The following is a 16,903-nucleotide window of genomic DNA, read 5'->3' on the forward strand; positions in this document are numbered from 1 at the left end:
AGTTAGAATGAAGCAGACACGTCCAAGTTGGCCCTAAGTTCCCAACCCTTTTTCTAGACTCTAAGTCATCTATTACTAAACAAGCAGTATTTCTTAGTTTGACCCTTGTGCTTATATTGTGTTCTTTAAAGTCTAACCTGAGATTGGAAAGGAAATGATCTGGGAATCATTTCTAATCATCTTCATATAATCCAACTCTACAAGTTATTCCATTAAGATGAGAAAAGATTAGGATGTAAAATATTTTAAAATTCATCTGCCTTTATAATGACCTAGTTTTTAGACAAAAATCCAATCAAAATAGTTGACACTGGGGCCACAAGAAAGTTGTACTCTCAGATAGTATGCACTTATTTCTTTGTATGCTTTTTAAATAGGAATTATCAAAAACTAAACAAACATTTGAAAATAAACAGGGTGATCCTCAGTGTGACTACATGATGCCTGCTGTTTGTGATCATTATCTATATTAAGATTCACCATGTGGTCACCTTAAAATTATAAAGTATTTACAGTATTAATGAAATTTACCATGTTACTATGTTAGTAATCCCATTTTAGAAAAATGGACACAAATAATATAAACAGATCATCTGACTCAAAATTAATATACTATGATTCACATAAGACCTGTTCTCTCAGCTCAAAGATGCATTATCAATTTAGTAATAGCTGCTTTTTAAGTATAAAATATATTTAATATTAGTACACTGAAATTTACTTCTCAGATTCAGAAATGTTTCGATATAAAGAAGTGGAGGGGCACCCGGATGGCCTCAGTTGATGAAATGTCAAGACTCTTGATTTCAGCTCAGGTCATGATCTCATGGTTTGTGAGACTGAGCCCCCATCGAGATCTGCACTGACAGTGTGGAGTGTGCTTGGGATACTCTCTCTCCACCTCTCTCTTTCTCTTGCCCCCTCACACTAGTGTGGATGCTGATCTCATTTCTAAAAAACACTGTAGGGGCGCCTGGATGGCTCAGTCCATTAAGCGGCTGACTTGGCTCACGTCATGATCCCACTATTCAGGAGTTAGAGCCCAGTGTTAGGCTCTATGCTGATAGATCAGAGCCCTCTCTTGCTTCTGTTCTCTTGCTTCTCTCTCTGTCTCTCTCCCCCCCTCCATTTTGGAGAGAGAGTGTGAGTGGGGCAGGGGCAGAGAGAGAGAGATGGAGGGAAACAGAAGCTGAAACAGGCTCCAGGCTCTGAGCTGTCAGCATAGAGCCCAACACGGTACTCAAACCCACAAACTGTGAGATCATGACCTGAGCTGAAGTCAGATGCTTAACCGACTGAGCCACCCAGGTGCCCCCATTTTTAAAAAAAAATTAAAAATAAGAAATAAAGGAAAAACAGTGCAGACTTTTTCCTTGTAGAATTAAGGAACAACAAAGTATCTGGTGGCTATTATATGTTTATCTACAAGAAAACAAGCAACAGAGACTTGTAGAAGACACTGTTATATAGTTTTAATTATTCTACACCTTCATCCCATTTTTCTGCAATGACTTATATGTATGTTGTCCATGTGATATCGTTCTGGCCTATGAGACATAAGGGAAAATCTTCCTGCTGGGATGTACTCAGACAGAAGGCCTCTGAACTTCCCTTTTCCTTCTGCCTTAAATCATAGCATGATGCTGGAGTTGTAGATGTCTTCTTGCAGCCTGAAGCCAAGGACCAACACATTAAAGCTGGTGGGTCACAAAAGAACAGAAACTTGAGATGCTGAGGATACATGGAGCCACTGAGTCAGCACTAAATTGCTCTCAGGATTCTCTATAAAGAAGGATAAACTCCTACTTGTTAAGGCTGTGTTATTTGGCTTTGCTGCTATTTGCAGCCCAAAACATTCCTAACTATATTGTTCACTCTCAAGTCAAGATGATTTAAGAAATGAGATGCACATAACATATTTAGATTTGCATAAATAGATAATGAAGTGGAGGTTTGACAAAATAAGAATTATTAACTTTAAAAGGAATACAAGGACTTTTTTTTCCTGGATTTTTGGAGGTAATTAGAGGATAAATGTTTCCATTCGACAGCACTATAGACATTCACAGTAAAAAAAAAATTTAAATTTAGAATGAATTTTGTGTGATTGGGTCTTTCAAACTGCCATAATTCTAAGCATACACTTTTTCTTCCAAAAGATAAGTCTTTACTTTCTATCAAATGTGGATACTCTCCAGGAAATCCTTTAAACTCTTGTTTAAAATCATCTTCCACAAAACAAAAAGGATACATTCCCAGTTGGAAAATTTGGTGACAGGGTTTGTGTTAGAAATATGTAAAAGTTGCACATATTTAAACAAGTTCCCAGCTGTGAATTAATCAGGGGGATAATGTTTTCTTAAGAGTAAATTGAGAAATTGCCTCCTCTGTATTAGAAAGACTGATTCCCAGAGAGATTTACTTTCAGCTTAGAGCCCCAGTGGGATAGCATTTCCTTTCTTTCTTCTACCAATGCCACAGAAAAGGAACAGAGGACTGAGAAGGGATAGGATGTCCCTTCCAGGGACCTTGAGCGACAGTAAGGCAAACAAGGGTCATCACTTTAATTAGCTTTAATAACCCAAAGCAGGGTGAGAGACTCCCTCCTGAGACAAAAGTTGCCAGCTGCCGAAAAGATGCTAGTGAAAATTCTGTTATGTCAAAAGTCTTGCCGCATGATTTGGAGTTTTTATTAAGGAGTACAGGAAGTTAGAGGCTTCTGAGTAACATGTGAAAGGAAATCAAAAAGGAGATGAAATCTCATGCCTTTTTTTTCCCAGCTAAAATCTGGCTTATTTTAAGGATATAGTCTTAGTATATTAGGATGGCTTTATTAATGTACCAGATACTCATTACTTTTAATGATAAAAGGGAATATTGAAAGAGAACATGAATCATTAATGAATGCCCAGGAAAGAATGAATCTGTCACACCTTACCCCACTCACACACTTGCTTAGAGGTTTCAAAGAGCTGAAAACAAATAATTTACCCTCTGAACTTTAAGCTCTCAATTCAAAATCTTTCACATGGCTAGTTCTAGTAAAGGGTGGACTCCTTGATCCTCCATTCACATTGTAACTTTGAATTTTATCATCTGCTCTTAATATCCAGAAATATGACTGATTAATCTAGTTCTACTTTAAACGATGTGAAGTCTAGATTTTCATGAGACTCTGATCCTTTGCAGTTTAGCAGTGCTACTGTTCTGAGCTGTTCCTTCTACATATTGACCTGAATTTTCACTGTTTGATCTGAACTTTTAAGGAGTGCATATTTAAAAATCTATTTTTTAAAAGCTAAGCACGATTATTCTCTTTTCTGGTATTAATTAATAAACAGATTGGGCTGCAGGACATTTAGTAGAAGTTCTCATTCTTCAGCCAAAGTATAGTGGGAGAGATTCCTTTTGGAGAGACAATGGGCACAGGGACTACCAAGCCTGGATCAGAGGTGCAGGGATCTTCCCCTTACATGACAGATTCTATTTCTAGGTCACTCGTGTCTTTTCCTTTCAGGAGCCTCCAAGCGCCCACCCTTCCGCTAAGAAATCAATCATTTGTCTGTGCTTCTGGCTCTCAGAATTAGTACATAATCCAGAGTGGCCAATCTGAATATTTTTGATAGGTAGTAACATGCAATGTATCCCTTACTACTACAATCTCAGGAATTGAAAACAACAGAAGTCCAGGATGACCTGGCACAGCTATTCTAGCACAGAGAGTGAGTTTGCTTGAGAATGAAATCAACAAACAGAAAAGCTGAGTCAAGAGATGGAGGAAAAGAGGTAGAGCTCTTGACTACTGTTTGCCCCCCTGGATCCATCTATGTCTGGAGCAAGTTTTACTGCCTTTGGACTTTGTGGCTATATGGGCCAGTACAGTTTTTTGTTTTTTGTTTTTGCTTTAGCTAATTAGACATTGGTTTCTCTCACATGTAGCCATAATAAATATGACAAAATGGCTGCCTTGTCTCCTGTTTGTAAAGTGATCCTAGAGTAAACTTCAAACAACTAGGTTGCACAAAATATTCTGAAAATTTTTTTAATGTTTATTTATTTTTAAGAGAAAGAGAGTGAGTGAGTGAGTGAGTGAGTGGTAGAGAGGGTGCAGAGAGAGAAGGAGACACGGAATCTGAAGCAGGGTCCAGGCTCTGACCTGTCAGCACAGACCCAAACATGGTGTTCCAACTCATGAGATCTATGAGATCAAGACCTGAGCCAGAGTCAGACACTTAACCAACTGAGCCACCCAGGAGACCCAGCATGAACTATTTTGATGCTATATTTAACTGAAAGTCAATAGCCAGTGGTGGGGGAAAAAAACTGGCTCCAATAAATTATTTCTTGCTGATTCTGTACAAAGCAACAGAAAAAGATCAAGTTGATATTTGAGAAGGGTACATAGGATAGTAACAGGGAATCTGATTTTATTTTTTGAGGTCATCCTTTCATTGTAAATTCTATGAAAGAATTGTCTTTAAATATAGCATTCATTATTATATTTTCCTGCTATCAAAAAGTGATGCTTCTTTTCATAACAAAGGGATGCATAACATTGATTGTAGTCAGAATGCCAGAGTTTATTATATGTGAGGCAGGTACCCATACTACACATGATGACACAGCACAAACTCGTTAGTATTAAGTAATGTGACAATACATTTATTTATTCTTTAAAAAAAGATTAAAAATGGGGCAAAGACCTTAAAAGGCACCTCATCAAAGAAGATGTAAAGATGGCAAATAAGTCTGTGAATAGATGTTCCACATCATATGTCATTAGGAAAATGTAAACATCAATGAGATACCATTATACAAATAATAAAATAGCCAAAATCCAGAACACTGACACCACCAAATGCTTGAAAGGATGTGAAGCAACAGGAACTCTCATTCATTGCTGGTGAGAATGCAAAATCCCATAACCACTTTGGAAGACAGTTTGCCAGTTTCTCACAAAACTAAATATACTCTTTCTATATGACCCAGCAATCATGCTTTTTAGTATTTACCCAAAGAAGATGAAAATGTATGTTCACAGAAAAACCTACACACAGATGTTTATAGCAGTTTGATTCATAATGAATAAATCCTGAAAACCAAGATGCCCTTGAGTAGATGAATGGATGAATAAACTATGGTATATCGAAACTACGGACTAGTATTTAGTACTAAAAACAAATGAGCTACCAAGCAATGGAATGACAACCTTAAACACATAATACTAAGTTAAAGAAGCCAATCTTAAAAGGCTATACACTGTATTATTCCAACCATAAGACACTGTGAAAAGGCAAAACTATGGTGGAGATCGGTGGTCTCCAGAAGTAGAGTTCAGGAGGGATGAACAGATGAAGCATAGAGGACTTTTAGGGCAATGAAAACACTCTGTACGTTATAATGGTGGACACATGCCATTATACATTTGTTCAAACGCATAGAATACATAACACCAGCAGTGAATCCTTAAGTAAACTTTGGATTCCTGGTGATTCTGATGTGTCAATGCAGGTTCATCAACTGTAACAAGTGAACCACTCTGGTGGGTAACATACATAATGGGGGAGGCTATACATGCATGGAAATATGAAGTATATCAGAAACATCCATACCCTCCTCTGAATTTTACTGTGAATCTAAAACTGCTTGTAAAGAAAAAGACTTAAAAAAAATAGAACAATTCAGCTATTATCCCTAAATTGGTAATACCTAAATTGATATATCCTATCATATTGTTTAGCAAACTAAATGACCTCCTAGTTATACCTAATTAGAAACTAGCCAGTATCAATTATTATGAAAACCAAATGTGTCTTTTTTCTTCACTCCTATTTCAAGCATCTTATCAGAACACTTTTCTCCAACAATGTCAGTGCCTCCCTAATAAGTTTCTAGAGAATGAAATTTCTATATATGGTTGTGTATATTCTCTATCTATAGATAGATAGAATATATAGACTATATTGATATGAATATATATGAACCTGACTTATTATAGTGTTTTGACTTATGGTTTTTTGACTTTATGATGATGCAAAAACCATACACATTCGGTAGAAACCATGCTTTGGATTTTAAACTTGGATCTTTTCCTGGGCTAGTGATATGCATTAGGATGCTCTCTGGTGATACTGGGCAGCAATATAGCTCATAGTTAGCACATGATCACGAGGGCAAACAGGTGATACACTTACAACCATACTGTACCCATACAACTATGCTGTTTTCCACTTTCTGTACAGTATCCAATATATTATATGAGATATTCAACATTTTATTATAAAATAGGCTTTGTGTTAGATGATTTTGCCCAACTATAGGCTGATGTAAGTGTTCTGAGCATGTTTAAGGTAGGCTAGGCTGAGGTATGATGTCAGGTGTAGTAAATGCATTTTTTACGTAGGATATTTTCAATTTATAATGGGTAATCCCATCCTAAGTCAAGGAATATCTGTACTGTTGAGTTTGAGTTTTCATCCTGAATCTCTATTTCTGGAATACTTTAGCTATCTTCAGTATTGGTCATAGAACTCCTTCTCCCTGGAAAAAAAGTGATTGAGTAGCAAAGTAAGAGACTGGATTTGAAATATAATAACTTATTCAATATGCTCCCCACAGTGGTCAGTCCAGTTCATTATTTTCCACATTGCTAGTAGTTGCCACAAAAGCAAGCACTGATAGTTTGTAATGGGCCCGAGGTCAAATTTTTTTTTAAATCAATAATCTCAGAATTGGGAGCGAGTAGTTCATTTGTGCTTCAGTATGAAGAAATTAATTAAAAAATTTAATCTGCAACTGTTTGAAAATAGTATAAACAATGGCTGCATGTGTTGGGTGTAGGAGGAGAAATGGACGCTTTTGCTAATGTTAAGCTATAGTCATTTATTGAGAAATAAGATAACAAATGGATTGAGAATGTACATTCTAGAGCCATCCTTTTTCTTGTCCTTACAATTGTTCCTGACCTGGACAACTTACTTAACCTCCCTAAATCCCAGTTTCCCAAGCTAGAAAATGGGAATAGTGAACTTCTGTGCTTAGGACTGGGGATTTGATTTTAAAAATCTATAGGGGCTCCTGGGTGGCTCAGTCAGTTAAGTGTCCTACCCTTGATTTCAGCTCAGGTGACGATCTGGTGGTCATGAGATAGAGACCCACAACGGGTTCTGTACTGACATCAGGGAACCTGATTGGGATTCTCTCTCTCCCTTTGTCTCTCCCTCCCCCCCACTTGTGCTCTCTCTCCCTAAAAATAAACAAATAAACATTTACAAAATAAATATCTGTATATAGCATATAGAAGATGATGCTAATTATGATAATAACAACAGATGTTTTATCACTATTTTATAAAATTAATTCATAAGATATCTCTAACTTTCCTTTGTTTTCTGTCTTTACTGGTCTTAGGCAAGTGACTTAAAAATATCTAGGACTTGGCTTCCTCATCTCATCTCAAACATGGAGTGATTAAAAGTCATAGGAAGAGATTACATAAGCTATAGAGATAAAGTAGATAAAACGCCAAGCACAGCAGTTAATAACTGTTGGCTAATCATTCTTATTGTTAATAATATTATTCTTTATATATCATTAAGGTTATACAATAGCTCTTCTTATTTGGTTTGGGGAGAGGAAATCTTTCAGGTACCCTAAACTTTGCTGCAAGTTCTTACTGGGTAAGCCAAGAATGCAACACTCTATTCATCCTTTGCCAGGGCCATTTCTCAGTTATGTTTGCAGGGCAACCTGGAGAGATTAGGTAAGTCCTCTCCCTTTCTTATTATACCTCCTCTCCCTATTTGTCCCTGCCCAGAGAAAAGAGCAGGTGTCTTTCTCTTTTCTGTCAAAATGGTGAATCCCTCAGACTCAGTCATCCTACCCTATGACACAACCAGTTCCATGTGCAATCACCTGTGTTAGGGCCTTTGCATTTCCTCAGTGGGATATGAGGGACACAGAGAACTGATGAAAATCAACATGTAGCTATGGCTAATGTTGCCATGAGTAATAAAATCCTTTGACTCTGACCCAGGGGACTCAACATTCTTGAAATTGCGGCAAGCTAACATATTAGTTTGTAAATAGGCTAACATTTCACATGCTGCACAGTTCTTCACATAAGGTTACCTCCAAAACATAATCTGAAACAGTAGTTTCCTAAGGAACATAAAAAGGGAATTATTTAAATAACTTATAATTGATACACTGAAAATATAATTCATTATTATATGAACATGGCACTTAGAGTAAAAGGAGATTGATAAAACCACTACGTAATATTTTATTATTATTAGTTGATGAACATGTAAAATTGATTTCCAATTCTATCAAGAGCAATGCACAAAAAGTTCTATTAAGGAAAGTTAGGAAACTCTAATACATGGCATTCTATCCAAGTTAAACAGTACTTAACTAGGAAAATGAAACTTTTTGCTCAAAGCCCCTCCTGACATTTTGATCTAAGTCAAGAGGAAAGTTCTAAGGGTAGAGCTCAGAGTTGAATCTGATAACTGACAAGTCTGCCTTATTGTAACACTAGAAATTGTGAGGAGAAATATGTCCTGAGAAGCTGAACTTTTAAATTTTAGACATTTGTATATAGAAATAAAGTTCAGAAAATGAATGAAAGAGATAGAAAGGTAAGGAACAATTTTGAATTGAAAGAGCTACCTATATAATTTCTTGTTTTAATGTTTCTCATGAATTAAGTTTACACACATATTTGAAAAGCAGCATATTCAAGAGAAATGTATTGATTTTTTTTTTTTTTTGACACGGAAGTTATGTTCAAACAAAATGTGGATGCAGAATGTTTATCCTTGTGAATTCTGGTCAAAATATTGCTGTGCTTTCATCTGGAATCCTCCCCACCTTGATTCTAAACATATAAAAATAATAGTTAAAGTATTTTTACATCATATAGATATCCCCATGGAACAAAAATGGAACCAAAATCCATAACAATAAATGAAGCTTGAGCTCCAATGCTATGAAGTTCCTAGGTCAAAAGCTGGTGGAGGAAGCTGGGGAATTGACTCTGTCAGAATAAAAAGTATCACACCATCCTATATGTGGCTGTGGGCAAGAGTCATGCTGAAATCTCAAAACACAAAAATAAATGTGAAAAAGCTGTAATTACTGCCTGGGGTGGCTCCAGGAAAGCTGGAGGGTACAGCGATGTCCATCCACCAGGGACAAGTGCTAAGCCATCTAGATTCAGGAGTTAGAAATATGTCATCCTTATGGTATGAGAGCCCTGAAATTCCAATATAAGAAGTAATTCTAAATGTAGGATCTCATTTTTCAGGTTGGAAACCATTATAATATATAGGTGACCATGGGAAGTAAAAAATAAATGTGTGCACACATTCAAACACTTACTCAAGATGAATTGACATATTAAGGCTTATAGCACAAAGAAAAATGAATAACTTAAAAAACAACAGAAAATTAGGGGCGCCTGGGTGGCTCAATCAGTTAAGCGTCTGGCTTTGGCTCAGGTCATGATTCAGTTCGTGGGTTCAAGCCCCACATCGGGCTCTGTGCTGACTGCCAGCTCAGAGCCTGGAGCCTGTTTCAGATTCTGTATCTCCCTCTCTCTGACCCTCCCCTGCTCATGCTGTCGCTCTCTCTCTCTCTCTCTCTCTCTCTCTCTCTCAGAAATAAATTAAAAAAAAAAACACATTAAAAGTTAAAAAACAACAACAGCAACAACAACAGAAAATTCAACAAGTGAGAGAATGCAGATAAGGTAGCAATCTTCTGAAAAGGACTATAACATGATCTCCTTAATCTGGATAACATTCATAAATTACCAACGGTAAATTGTGAAACAAAACACAGGTAGATATGATGACGAATGAATTGAAATATAAAAATATCATTAGAGATCCTGGAAGTTAAAAATATTATCAAGGAAAAAAATTAATGTGATAAATTTCAAATGGGCCTCAAAAGTAGAGAAAATTATTGAACTGTATGTCATAATGAGAAAATGGCTAAAACAGAATATAGGGAAAAAGTTAAGAGAAATGAAGATAGTGTTAGATTCATCAACATATACATCAGAAAACTTTCAAAAGAAGAAAAAATAAAGAAAGAGTAGAGAGGTAATCTTTAAAGAAATAATGACAGAGTCATTTTCTGAATCAATGAAAGACATGAATCATCAGATAGCAAGCCAAAAAGTATTGATCAAGATAAATAAAAATAAACACATGCCTAGACACATTGTGAAATTACCAAACAACAAGGAGGAAAATGATCTTTAAAAGCTTCAGGGAGAAAAATAGGAGTGTCTACACAGGAATTACAATTACTGATAAAGTCCTTTCAGTAGTAACAAGAACTGCCAAAAGACCATGGAGTATTATTTTCAAAGGTCTGAGAGAAAATCACAGTCAACCTTAAATTTTACACTCAACTAAACTACCATTTACAAGTATGCTTTACCTTTTTCTAATGTTTTATTTATTTTTGAGAGAGAGAGAAAGAGACAAAGAGAGAATGCAAGCAGGAGAGGGGCTGGGGTGGGGGGCCGGAGACAGAGGATCCAAGGCAGGTTCTGTGCCATGAACTGTAAGGCTCGAACTCATGACCTGTGAGATCATGACCGGAGCCAAAGTCAGTCACTCCACCAAGTGACACACCCAAGTGCCCATATAAGCATGTTTTAAACAAATACATCATATTTAAAATACTATAATTATTTGCCATAAAAAATTAACTAGTAAAAGATATAGTGAGGGGCACCTGGGTGATTCAGTTGGCAGAGCATCTGACTCTTGATCTCAGGGTCATGAGTTCAAGCCCCACAATGGATATTGAGCCTACCTAAAAAACAAATTAATAAAACCAATAAAATAAAATATACAGTGAAATGTGAACCCAGAAGCGGGACTGTGATATCAGAAGCAAAAGAGATATAAAATGTCTAAATAACAATAACATAGAATGTAGATGGGAAAGCCTAGAGAGTGAGTGTGAAGAAGCCATTGTCTAGTTCAGGAGGAAAATAAATATTGAAAAAAATCTTAGATTTTTGACAGAAAGGTATAAAGTTAAGCATGTATGAAAAGCCATCGAATGGGATATATTCACTTACTCAGTACATACCTAGTTAAGGCTTAATATGTGCCCAGCAGCATGCACTGGAACTTCAGCCAATAGTCTTAGCTGAGGGAAAACTTGGTGTCAAATATTCTTAAGACAGTCACTAGCTACAGAGGGACAGCACCAGCCATCAAGGCGAACCTTGTGAGGGTTGCTGTGAAAGAATTTTCAGTCCAAAGGAAGAAAAGGGAGTTCTTGATACATACTTCCAAAGCTTGGGTTATATTAGAACATGAAGACTGGTAACCAATAAAGGCATTTCTACAGACATATTTGGAATACTAAAAGGACTTGAAGGAACCATGGTGTGGCATACCTTGGAAAGATGGGGCATTTTTTTGCAGAACTTTTCCTTATGTCCACAAAGAGAAAAAGGCCATGACATATCTTCTAAGATATAATCATGTTATTTGTAAAATTATGGCTGCCTTGTTTTCATTTCTATGAAGAGCTCTATTAATATAATATGGTATAGACTGCACTGTAGAAATATATGTTATGAACTGTTTTCACATAAAATTGAATTGACTGGTGAGTTGTATAACTAGCATCATGCTACCAAATTCAGATCATATTTCACCATGAATAGTCTTAGAAAAGTCTGAGGCCATCTACTTGGGCATAGAGATTTCACAATTACATGAGGACATGTTATGAAAGAGATGACACATGAATATTGCCATTTTATTCAAAGTTGACTCAGTGTCTTCTGGTCAACTGCATATTATAATCCTCTCAATGCATTTCTCATTGCGTCCAAAAGAATGCAGCTCAAGGAGCTGAGCTTTTCCTCAATATAAGAATTCTATATTATCTTCCATATTCTCAACAACAAAACAGATAAACTGAGACAACAGAAAAGACAAACTCAGACAACAAAAAGATAACTGAGACCTATTTTGCTGGCTTAGAGAAACATAGTTTAGAAACCTCATAGAGTTAAACCAAACCTTTTTTGAGCAATCACTAAAAAAATAACACTATGAAAAGATGCTCAACATCACTAATCATCAGGAAAAATACAAATCAAAATCACAATTATATATCCTTTCACACCTGTTGGAACAACTATCATGAAAAAGACAAAGAGATAACAAGTGTTGGCAAAGATGTGGAGAAAAGGCAACACTTGTGCACTGTTGGTGGGAATATAAATTGGTGCAGCCTCTGTGGAAAACAGTATGGAAGTTCCTCAAAAAATTACAAATGGAGCTACCACATGATCTAGCAATTCCATTTCTGTATATATACTCAAAAGAAATGAAAACAAGATATTAAAGTGATATCTGCATCCCATGTTCACTGCAGCACTATTTACAGTAGCCAAGATATGGAAACAACTTAAGTGTCCACCAAAAGATGAACAGATAGGAAAGATGAGGAACATATGTATATATACATATACACAAAGTGGAATATTATTCAGAAACGAGAAAGAAAGAAATCTTGTCATTTGCAACAACATGGATGGAACTTGAGGGCATTATGCTAAGTGAAATAATCCAGACAGAGAAAAACAAATACTCCATGATCTCATTTATGTATGGAAATTGAAAAAAATAAAAACATCAAATACATAGAGAGACTAGAAAAGCTGTTGCAAGGAGTTGAATAAAGTCTGAGACTATACTCTAAATCATGGTGACTATAGTTGATAACACTGTATTGTATAATTGAAATTTTCTAAAAGAATAGAACTTAAATATTCTCACCCTTGCCCCCACCAAAAGAGAGATAAGTATATGAGGGTATAGATGTGTTAATTAACTAGATGGAGGAAATCCTTTTACAGTGAATACATATATTAAATCACCACGATGTGCACTTTAAATACCTTACACTTTTGTCAGTTAAATCTCAATATAGCTGAAATTAGAAAATTAATAAAACTAAATCAAAAAAAGCAATCACACTAATAATGAGACTCCTGGTTTCCTACTAATGAAAGCTATGCCAACTTGTATAGTTTTGTTAGTATTGTGTAAAATGTTCTTTTTGCAGGTTGTCAAACAGAGGAAGAATATTTCAGAGAAAAATATATGATGTGGAGCTACTTCTTTGAGAAACTATGTGGAGAAGTCAACTCTTTCTTTTTAACATTTATTTACTTTGGGAGAAAGGCAGAGAGAGAAAGAGAGAGAGGGAGAGGGAGAGAGAGAGAGAGAGAGAGAGAGGGAGGGAGAGAGAGGGAATACCAATACTACTGTCAGAGCAGAGCCTGATGTGGGCTCCATCTCACAAACTGTGAGATCATGACCTCACAGAGACAAAACTAAGAGTTGGACGCTCAACTGACTGAGCCACCCAGGCACCCCTGGAGAAGTCAACTCTTAATGACTGTGTAAGGTAAAATAAAGTTTTACTTAATAATATATATCACTAACAGTTAACAGGGAAAAACAAGGATGATGGACAAAGCTCTACTAATTCCTATATGCAACCCCAATATAAAAGATCTTTGCCTGAAAAATGTGGAAAACCTCATAAATACACGTGGCTGGGGTGGAGGTTCAGGGAGATTAAATCTCTGATGATATTCTTTAGGAGGAAATGTACAAGGATTCTAATGATTGATGAAAAGTTTCCTGACAATCTGCTGAGATGAATGTAAAAATGAAATTAAGTATAGCTATAGAAAACAAAAAAAAATGCATATCTGAATTATTGGCCTAAGATTCATACATAATACAATCTTTTCTTAGAGACCTACTCCTTCAGGTGCTTTGCAGGAGCTTGTCAATATTTTCATATATCCAGAAAGCAATCAAGAGCACATATCAAGCCTGGCAAATTACATAGCCCAAGAGGGAAATGTTAGTTCTGGTCAAGGAAGAAGGAGTCAGAGCCATAGGACAGGGTATAGTCAGATTATTTTTAGTATTTATGCAGAACCAGACTTTTCTAATGGATTTCTCAGAATGTCTTATTCCAAAGCCAGTAAAATTTTAATTAACCTAATTTCCCTCATTCTGTTTCCATGCTCCCCAAGCAACTGTCAACTTATGAAGCTCAATCAAAAGGACTTAAAATATTTATGATCTTCCAGACAGTGATTTCTAGAAGTAAATTATTACTCTTAGACCTGCTTTTCCCCCTCTTTTTTGTTCCCATGTGATTTGAACATATTGACAGGATTTGTTTATAAATAAGCTGGCATAGCTGTCAGTGTATATGTTTCATATTTCACTGTAAGTTTGGAATTTAGCAATCTCTTGTTTACCTTAGTTTTTTGGATATTGTATTTAGCATGACTCAGTCTTCTGGCTCAGGACTCAACACCCATGAATGCTCACAAAATAAGTATTTTAGAACCTAAAATGTTACCAGATTGAGGTACTGGCTCATGAGATCCAGGAGAGCTCAAACCAGTCTTCCTTGAGACAACACTGCTTCTACTTCTACTTCCTGGCTCACTCTACTGACTTATACAATTTACACCATCCCTGCTTTACAAAGGAAAAGCCAATGAAGTCACATTTAAGGATATACAGTTGGTAACAGAGCCAGAGGAAATGGAACTAACATTTTATGGAGTACTTAGTACATTCCATATACGGTGCCCAATATCTTATGCAGATTGTTCTTTTTAAGCCTCACTATTTCCTACACAGGTTTAGAGGGTTGTATCATTAGTTCCACCAGATAACAGAGGCACCTGCTCACACAAACCTGGCTTAGTGTCTTCCCAGGCCACCTATGAACAGGTTAATATTAATGTGTGGTGGCTCAACTATCTATATCAGAATCAACCCGAGTGCTGATTAAACATATAGATTGATGACAGTCCCCTCCCTTCCCCCAAATCATCAACAATAGCAATAACAAAACTGTAAAGTTTAACTCTCCAGGCTGAGAATCTGGAATCTGAATGATTAACCAGCAACCCCTGGTGATTTTTGTGCACTCTGAAGTCTGACATCTGCTACTACAACCAGCTACCTCTTTGGAGAAAGAACCAATGTGAAAAAAAAGAGTCATTGCTACCATCCTCAGTTATACTTTCCTCATTTTTTCCTTCTTTATTTCCCTCTCTTTTTTCTTACCATGAGGAGTAAGCTAAAGTTTTTTCTTTAGTCAGTCCTGATTTACAGTCCCTTTGTGGTTATGACTCATCCCAAACACTTTCAAACTGAACTGCAGCAAAATCAATAAATCAATGTAATTAAATCACGATCATAAAGAATAGTACTCAACAGTATAAGAACTGTACCTACTGGTACTAACATGTGTTTCTTTTCATTTCCTATCCTGAGAGTAGATAGAATTCTCAAGTGAACACTTTCAGAAAATATCTTGATAGAATCTCAAGATGTACTTGAGCAACTGGTACACAGTAATGATGACTGTGACTTAAGACTCTCTGGGGGCCAATCATACGGTCATAAAAAATGCTTAAATCCAGGAAAGAAAACACAAAAGGAAGCCAAAAATGCTGGTGAGGAGTCTGCAAATAAAGGTGCATAAACAGTTTCTCTCTATTTTATAAAATCAACATATATTTAGCCTATACAGGTCAAAACAGAACTAACTTGTTTTGAATCATGAGAGCTACAGAAGGGCATTTGAAGTTTCTGTACCTTTTTTTTTTTTGACTTTCAGACTTTAAAACCTAAATTACATAAGCTGCTAATACAGTGCAAACAATCAGCATATATCTGGTGCATTGAATTTTCTTCACCAGCTAATATGGAATTCAATTTTGTCTTCCACAGCACACCACTTAAAGTTTCCATAGTTGTATCCATTTTTCATTTGTCTCAGGGTCTCAAATAAGAAAGCACTTTGAACAATTATATAATATAGATTCCAAACTTTTATAAAACTGCTTCAAAATGCCATTTTCAGGTGGTTTCTATTGTACCTTAAAACTAAGTTGTTACAGTTTAAAAGTGTACAAGGGCAGTCTGACAGTTCTATATACTATGGAAAGAACTCAATGGACGATGATAATGGCTTCTTTCGGCCAGGAAACTGTACAATAGATCGTTCTTCTTTACACATTACTGAAGGTAGACTGAAAAATATAGCCTACGTGATTTTTTTTTTTTTTGGTTTCGGAGCCTCATTTAACTTGATGAATTGACAAAAGCCTCAGACAGTAGCAGAGATGGAGAAAGACTGGGAAAGTGTGTCCATAGGTGGAAAAGCATGACCCTGAATCAAACTGTGAACGAGACTGCGGGGGCAGCTGAGGCACAGGAGAATTCGGGAGCAATTTCCTCTTTAGGACTGAGCATTTAGTCTAACTTCTCCTCAGCCTTAAAGGATTTCTAGGAGAAATGCCATGAAGGGAATTGTATGTTGTTGTTTTTTTTTTCCCCATAAACACAGATGGCTATTATAAATGATAGGTTGGGAGAGAATATGACAAGGTTAGTATGCAGATTTGCTAATGAAGTGAGCATGGTTATGTTCTCAGTCTTGCTGCTTGTATCAATGGCTTGTGAGAGGTGGAGAGATCAGTAGTACAACCTGTAACTTCACATCGTCTTCGGGGTCAGAAGGCTGCAAGGGGGCAGCATTGCCTGTTTGTAAAATGAGAGAAAGTGGAAGGCATCGTCTTTCTGTCCCATCATTGTGTGGTTTGGGGACATGGAGGAAAAGAGAGGTGCTTATCTTGCGTTGTCCTGGAAACTTGTTTCTCTTAAAAGTTTTAATGGGGGCGCCTGGGTGGCTTAGTCGGTTAAGCGTCCGACTTTCGCTTAGGTCATGATCTCGCGGTTCGTGGGTTCGAGCCCCGCGTCGGGCTCTGTGCTGACTGCCAGCTCAGAGCCTGGAGCCTATTTCA

At 36.6% G+C, this 16,903-nt stretch overlaps 1 protein-coding gene across 1 annotated transcript in view; it reads right to left on the reverse strand.

Annotated features, from left to right (window-relative positions):
* LRRTM4 (leucine rich repeat transmembrane neuronal 4) overlaps positions 1 to 16,903 on the reverse strand; it is a 699,153-nt gene that overhangs the window by 216,744 nt on the left and 465,506 nt on the right. The window lies entirely within an intron of this gene.

This window comes from Crocuta crocuta, unplaced genomic scaffold (assembly GCF_008692635.1).
Source record: "Crocuta crocuta isolate KB4526 unplaced genomic scaffold, BGI_CrCroc_1.0 scaffold263, whole genome shotgun sequence".
NCBI classification, from domain to species: domain Eukaryota; kingdom Metazoa; phylum Chordata; class Mammalia; order Carnivora; family Hyaenidae; genus Crocuta; species Crocuta crocuta.